At 37.8% G+C, this 7,474-nt stretch overlaps 1 pseudogene; it reads right to left on the bottom strand.

Annotated features, from left to right (window-relative positions):
* Positions 1-6,298: 6,298 nt before the first annotated feature.
* On the bottom strand, positions 6,299-7,229 carry LOC129636819 (olfactory receptor 8K3-like; annotated as a pseudogene).
* Positions 7,230-7,474: the final 245 nt, after the last annotated feature.

Raw genomic sequence — 7,474 nt, 5'->3', positions numbered from 1 at the left:
CAACCTGGATAGCATATGCAAAAGCAGAGACATTATTTTGCCAACAAAGATCCGTCTAGTCAAGGCTATGGTTTTTCCTGTGGTCACGTATGGATGTGAGAGTTGGACTATGAAGAAGGTTGAGCACCAAAGAATTGATGTTTTTGAACTGTGGTGTTGAAGAAGACTCTTGAGAGTCCCTTAGACTGCAAGGAGATTGAACCAGTCCATTCTGAAGGAGATCAGCCCTGGGATTTCTTTGGAGGGAATGATGCTAAAGCTGAAACTCCAGTACTTTGGCCACCTCATGCAAAGAGCTGACTCATTGGAAAATACTCTAATTCTGGAAGGGATTGGGGGCAAGAGGAGAAGGGACGACAGAGGATGAGATGGCTGGATGGCATCACTGACTCGATGGATGTGAGTCTGAGTGAACTCTGGGAGTTTGTGATGGACAGGGAGACCTGGTGTGCTGCAATTCATGGGGTCGCAAAGAGTCAGACACAACTGAGCGACTGAACTGAACTGAACTGAACTGATGTTGGTCATAACTTTTCTTCCAGGAGTAAGCGTCTTTTACTTTCATGGCTGTAGTCACCATCTGCAGTGATTTTGGAGCCCCCCAAAAATAAAGTCTGACACTGTTTCCTCATCTATTTCCCATGAAATGATGTGACCAGATGCCATGATCTTCGTTTTCTGAATGTTGAGCTTTAAGCCAACTTTTCACTCTCCTCTTTAACTTTCATCAAGTGGATTTTTAGTTCCTCTTCACTTTCTGCCATAAGGGTGGTGTCACCTGCATACCTGAGGTTATTGATATTTCTCCCAACAATCTTAAGTCCAGCTTGTGCTTCTTCCAGCCTAGCATTTCTCGTGATGTACTCTGCATATAAGTTAAATAAGCAGGGTGACAATATACAGCCTTAACATACTTCTTTCCTGTTTTGGAACCAGTCCGTTGTTCCATGTCCAGTTCTGCTGCTCCTGACCTGTATACCCAAGAGGCAAGTCAATGGGCCTCATATCCCCATCTCTTTCAGAATTTTCCACAGTTTGTTTTGATTCACACAGTCGAAAGCTTTGGCATAGTCAATAAAGCAGAAATAGATGATTTTTCCAGAACTCTATTGCTTTTTTGATAGTCAAATGGATGTTGGCAATTTGATCTCACGTTTCTCTGGCTTTCTAAAACCACCTTGAACATCTGTAAGTTTGTGGTTCATATGCTGTTGAAGTATGGCTTGGAGAACTTTGACCATTACTTTGCTAACATGTGAGGTTAGTGCAATTGTGCCGTTCTTTGAGCATTCTTTGGTATTGCCTTTCTTTGGGATTGGAATGAAAACTGACATTTTCCAGTCCTGTGGCCACTGCTCTGTTTTCCAAATTTGCTGGCATATTGAGTGCAGCACTTTCACAGCATCATCTTTTAGGATTTGAAATAGCTCAACTGGAATTCTATCACCTCCACTAGTTTGTTCGTAGTGATGTTTCCTAAGACCCACTTGACTTTGCATTCCAGGACATCTAGTTCTAGATGAGTGATCACATCATCGTGGTTATCTGGGTCATGAAGATCTTTTTTGTATAGTTCTGTGTATTCTTGCCACCTCTTCTTAATATCTTCTGCTTCTCTTAGGTCCATACCATTCTTGTCCTTTATTGAGCCTATCTTTGCATGAAATATTCCCTAGGTATCTCTAATTTTCTTGAAGAGATCTCTAGTCTTTCACAATCTACTTTTTTTCATCTAGTTCTTTGCATTGATCCCTGAGGAAGGCTTTTTTTATCTCTCCTTGCTATTCTTTGGAACTCTGCCTTCAAATGGGTATATCTTTCCTTTTCTCCTTTGCTTTTCACTTTTTATCTTTTCACAGCTATTTGTAAGGCCTCCTCAGACAGCCATTTTGCTTTTTTGCATTTCTTTTCCTTGGGGAAGTTCTTGCTCCCTGTGTTTTGTAAAATGTCAGGAACTTCCATCCATAGTTCTTCAGGCACACTGTCCATCAAATCTAATTACTTGAATCTGTTTCCTACTTCCACTTTATAATGTAAGGGATTTGATTTAGGTCGTACCTGAATGGTCTAGTGATTTTCCCTACTTTCTTCAATTTAAGTCTGATTTTGGGAATAAGGAATTCATGATCTGAGCCACAGTCAGTTCCTGGTCTTGTTTTTGCTGACCGTTTAGAGCTTCTTCATTTGGGGCTGCAAAGAATATAATCAATCTGATTTCAGTGTTGACCATCTGGTGATGTCCATGTTTAGGGTCTTCTCTTGTTTTGTTGGAAGAGGGTGTTTGCTATGACCAGTGTGTTCTCTTGGCAAAACTCTATTAGCCTTTGCCTGCTTCATTCTATACTCCAAGGCCAAATTTGTCTGTTACTCCAGGTGTTTCTTGACCTCCTACTTTTGCATTCCAGTCCCCTATAATGAAAAGTACCTCTTTATTGAGTGTTAGTTCTAGAAAGTTTTGTATATCTTCAAGAATCATTCAACTTCAGCTTCTTCAGCATAACTGGTCAAGAGGTTATTACTGGTCAAATAGCTCAAGGGAAAGAAAGATGTCTTCTTTACACACTTAGTAGCTCTTGCCTTAATTATTAGATTGACATAAGGTTAACTGGACCAGACCATACTTATTTTATTTAGTAAATTGTATGTGTAGATGGGAGATATCATCAGACTAAGATTCAAGAAATGAGTAGGCTTAATTGCTTATATGGGCTTCTTAGGTTGTGTAGTGATAAAGAATCTGCCTGCCAATGCAGAAGACAGAAGAGAATTGGGTTTGATTCCTGGGTCAGAAAGATTCCATGGAGTAGGAAATGGCAACTCACTCCAGTATCCTTTCCTGGAAAATTCCTTGAACATAGAATCCTGTTGGGCTAGTCCATGGGTTCGCAAAGAGTCAGACACAACTGAGCACACAGTTGTTTATATACTAGGCTGAACCAAAAGCAACATTTGTAGGCAAGTCACTAAAATATATGGGAAGACTAAAGAGAAATAAATTTAAATCTGAATATTCATTGAAAGGATTGCTGTTGAAGTTGAAGCTCCAATACTCTGGCCACCTCGTGCAATGCTGGGGATGATTACGGGCAGGAGGAGAAGGGGGTTACAGAGGATGATATGGTTGGATGGCATCACTGACTCAATGGACAAGAGTTTGAACAAACTCCAGGAGATAGTAAAGGACAGGGAAGCTAGACATGCTGCAGTTCATGGGGTCACAAGAGTCAGACATGACTTAGTGACTGAAGAACAACATTTAAAATGCATAAAATATATTAGCAAACTTCGTATATCTCTACATATTTTGTTCTCTTTCTGGTTTATCTTTTGGGGGACTATAGTATACACAGCAGGATTTATTTTAGAAATGGGATATTGGGATATGTATAGTCACAGTTTATTTTTTTCAAATCCAGATATTAGATTCTTTTGCTTTTTTATGTTATAAAAATCACACTTACTCACTGAAGATAATTTAGAAAAACACATATCCAAAAATATTAATTTAAAGATTTTCATGTTCTCAGAAGCTATCAATAAGTAGTGATCATTTTACTGTATGTTTGTCCAACATATATTTTCCAAAAACCAAAATTTTCATGTATTTATATTTGGAATGTTTATATTCAGTACATATTTTTCTTAGTAATTTAAAAAACACCTATATAAACTATATATATATATATATATATATTTCCTCACTTGAAAGAGTACTTATAATTACTTTTTATTCCAATGAATTATTTTAATTATTTTAAATAAATTATTTTAATTCAAATTTGATTGACAACATGAAGAATTTAATCCATGACAGTGAAAAAAAATGCTTACTCTATGATGTAAGTAAAGTTTCATGAGTGTTAAAATGCTAAATATAACCAAAGAGGGTGGAAATTTAGAAGGGTTAGGAGAATTCACAAGACATAATATTTATATAAATTTGTATGTATCTTACTACACTTTCACTAGAAACAAACTATAGAACAAACCACAGAATTACCTTCTTTTGCTTCTTATAAGAATGATTTTCAAATTGAACTTAATAAAATATATTATAAACTCTTATGAACCAATACTGAGGAAAGTCACCCCATGAAAGAGACCACAAGCCTAATTCAACATAGAATAGACCTCTTATGTAAAGATGCACAAATATTAAACAAGAAATATTCTTGCTCTTCACCGAGGTAAGGAAATGTAACAACCTCATGAAACAAAGTTCCACATAGTCGAAGCTTTAGATTTTCCAGTAGTCATGTACAGATGTGAGAGTTGTACCATAAAGAAGGCTGAGCACTGAAGACCTGATGCTTTCATATTGCAGTGCTGGAGAAGACTCTTGAGTCTCTTGGACTGCAAGGAAATCAAATCAGTCAATCCTAAAGGAAATAAACCCTGAATATTCATTGGAAGGACTGATGCTGAAGCTAAAGCTCCATTACATTGGCCCCCTAATGGGAAGAGCCATCCTATTGGAAAAGACCCTGATGCTTGGAAAGATTGAGGGCAAGAGGAAAAGGGGGTGGCAGAGAATGAGATGGTTAGTTAACATCACTGATTCAATGGACATGAGTCTGATCAAGCTTAGGGAAATGGCAACGGACAGGGAAGCCTGGCATGCTGCAGTCCATTGGGATACAAATAGCCAGAACTGACTTACTGACTGAACAACAACATTAAACAAACAGAAGTGGTTGGTAATCAAAATCTGCAAAAATTATAAATACAAAATTGAAAGTGTCCATGGGAGACCACAAGGGATTTATTTATTTATTTATTTTTGCATCACTGAGATATAATTGGCTTACAGCATTCTGTAAGTTTGTGGTGTACAATGTGTTATTTGATACACTTACACACTGCAGCAAGATTACAAGTTAGCATGAGGTAATACTGCCATCAGTAGAAGGAGAAGGGAGTGGCAGGGGATACGATGATTAGATAGTATCACCGACTCAATTGACATGAATTTGAGCAAACTCTGGGCTTCCCTGGTGGCTCAGTGTAAAGAATCTGCCTGCTAATGCAGGAGATGCAGGTTTGATCCCTGGGTCAGCAATATCCCCTGGAAAAGGAAGTGGCAACCCACTCCAGTATCCTTGCCTGGGGAATCCATGGACAGTGGAGCCTGGCTGACTACAGTCCATGGGGTCGCAAATAGTCAGACATGACTTAACAACTAAACAGTAAAGATGGGATATGGTGGAGGACAGAGAATCCTAGAGTGCTGTGATTTATGGCGTTGCAAAGACTTGAACTTGACTTAGTGATTGAACACCACCACCTCCACCAATACCTCCATCATATTACCTTTTCTTTTGTGTTGAAAACATTTAAATGCTGCTCTCTTAACTTCCAGGTATTCACAGTACAGATTGCTAACTATAATCAAGGAAATTGATCTTAATTGGAATGTCCACTGGTACAGAGAATGAACTGATTCAAATAAAATATCAGGCTGATTTTGTAGGTTACTGAATTGCAAGGTGTGTTGAGTTAATAAGATTTCTAGAGCTCATGTATGAAAGCAACTTCACTGATGAGAACAGAGCAGGACTCTAACCTCCTCCATGCAGTATGGAAACATCTGGGAAAGTTCAGATAATTGCTGAGGTCAAATCATTATGCTACACTGAGCAGCCTTGAAACCACAATAAATTGAATTTTTTTTTATTGTGTGCTCAGTCATGTCCAATTCTTTGTGACCCCATGGAGTGTAGCCCACCAGGCTCTTCTGTCTGTGGAATTTTCCAGCAAGAATATGGAGTGAGTTGCCATGTACTTTTCCAGGGAAGTTTAATTTTGCATATGACTTAGAAGCGTATGGAGAATCAGATACATATTCTTACGCAAAAAAAAACCAAAAAAAAAACAAAAAAAAAAACACATATGCACATACTCAAACATACACATAGTTATGGGGAAGTTTATTCTGGTAGTTGATAAAAGCAATAGTCATTTAAACTCACCTTTTATATCTACTATTCTTCCTTTCTCACACACAGCATACTCAATGTCCTTACCTGCTTGAATACTCTGTAGGGTCCTAATCAATTCTCCTGCATAATAACATTTACTTAATTATATTTATGATTAATCTCTCTTACACAAAGAAGGCAGATGTTTTTTCTTGCTTTGTGTGCTAGTGTAATTACAGTATGTTAAAGTGTTACTGGTGCATAAAAGGCCGTCTCTAAAAGTACATTGAACTTATTTGTGCTTGTTATTCCATTTAAAGACATAGAAAAATGTTTGAAGCCCAGAATTTAAGTGATAGGAATCATATTGTACATAGGCTTTAAGAGGAAATGTTACAAAGCTTATTCCACACCTTTTGTAGTGCATATTTCACATCTTTGTTCCTCAAACTGTAGGTCAAGGGATTTAACATGGAGATAATAGGGGTGTAAAATATAGATGCCATTTTATCAGTGTCAAAGGAGTGTTTGCACATACATAAATATCAAAGTCCCAAAGAACACTGTGACCACTGTCAAGTGGGATCCACAGGTAGATAAAGCCTTGTGCTTAGCTTCTGCAGAGTTCATCCTGAGAATGGCTACAAGGATGAGCAGATAAGACATAAGAATTATTGGAAGGGAGAGAATCATATTAACACCTGAGAAGATCAGAATGATCAGTTCAATTTTTTGTGTGTTTGAACAGAGAAAAGGTATCAAGGGGAGACAGTCACAGTAGAAATGTTTGATGATATTGTAGCCACAGAAGGATAAATTAAAAATATTTACTTTGACAGTAAGAGACACAGATGCACTATAGAGGTAGGGGATTGCCACCAGTATCCAACACACCCTTTGTGACATGATGACTGTGTAAAGCAGGGGTTTACAGATGGCCACAAAGTGGTCATAGGACATTACTGTCAGAATAAAAAGTTCACTTATAATGAACATGATGAAGAAAGCCAGCTGTGTGGTGCACAAATAAAAGGAGATTGAATTTTGACCCATAATAAAATTTGCCAACATTTTGGGTCCTACAGCTGTTGCATAGCCAAGATCAGTAAGAGCCAGGTATCTGAAAAAGAAGTACACGCGTGTCTGTAGCCTGGAGTCCACCTTAGTGAGGATGATCATGCCCAAGTTGTCCACCGCTGAGGTCACATAGATGATGAGGAAGAGCCCAAACAATGGAGCTTACGGCTCAGGGTGGTCTGTGATTCCCATGAGGATGAATTCATTTGGCACAGTTAGATTTTGTGTTTTCATGCAGGTTTATCAGGATATGTATTGTGGGTTGAGACATCAAGCATAGTAAGCAGATTTCATGTAGGTTTTTCATATGTGAAGCTTGTATAAGTAAAATACATCCTAACTTTCCAAAATAGGATGTTTTTTAAAAATCCCATATTCTATGTACAATAATGTGCATAAATAAAGATAGAGACAGAGTCTGAAATATTCACTAGTTCTCAAATATGGGCTTTTTTATTAAGCAAATAACAATTGTCAAC

Source organism: Bubalus kerabau, chromosome 22 (genome assembly GCF_029407905.1).
Source record: "Bubalus kerabau isolate K-KA32 ecotype Philippines breed swamp buffalo chromosome 22, PCC_UOA_SB_1v2, whole genome shotgun sequence".
In the NCBI taxonomy this organism is placed as follows: Eukaryota; Metazoa; Chordata; class Mammalia; order Artiodactyla; family Bovidae; genus Bubalus; species Bubalus kerabau.
Note: the sequence above shows the minus strand (reverse complement) of the source record. Positions and strands in the feature narration are given on the sequence as shown.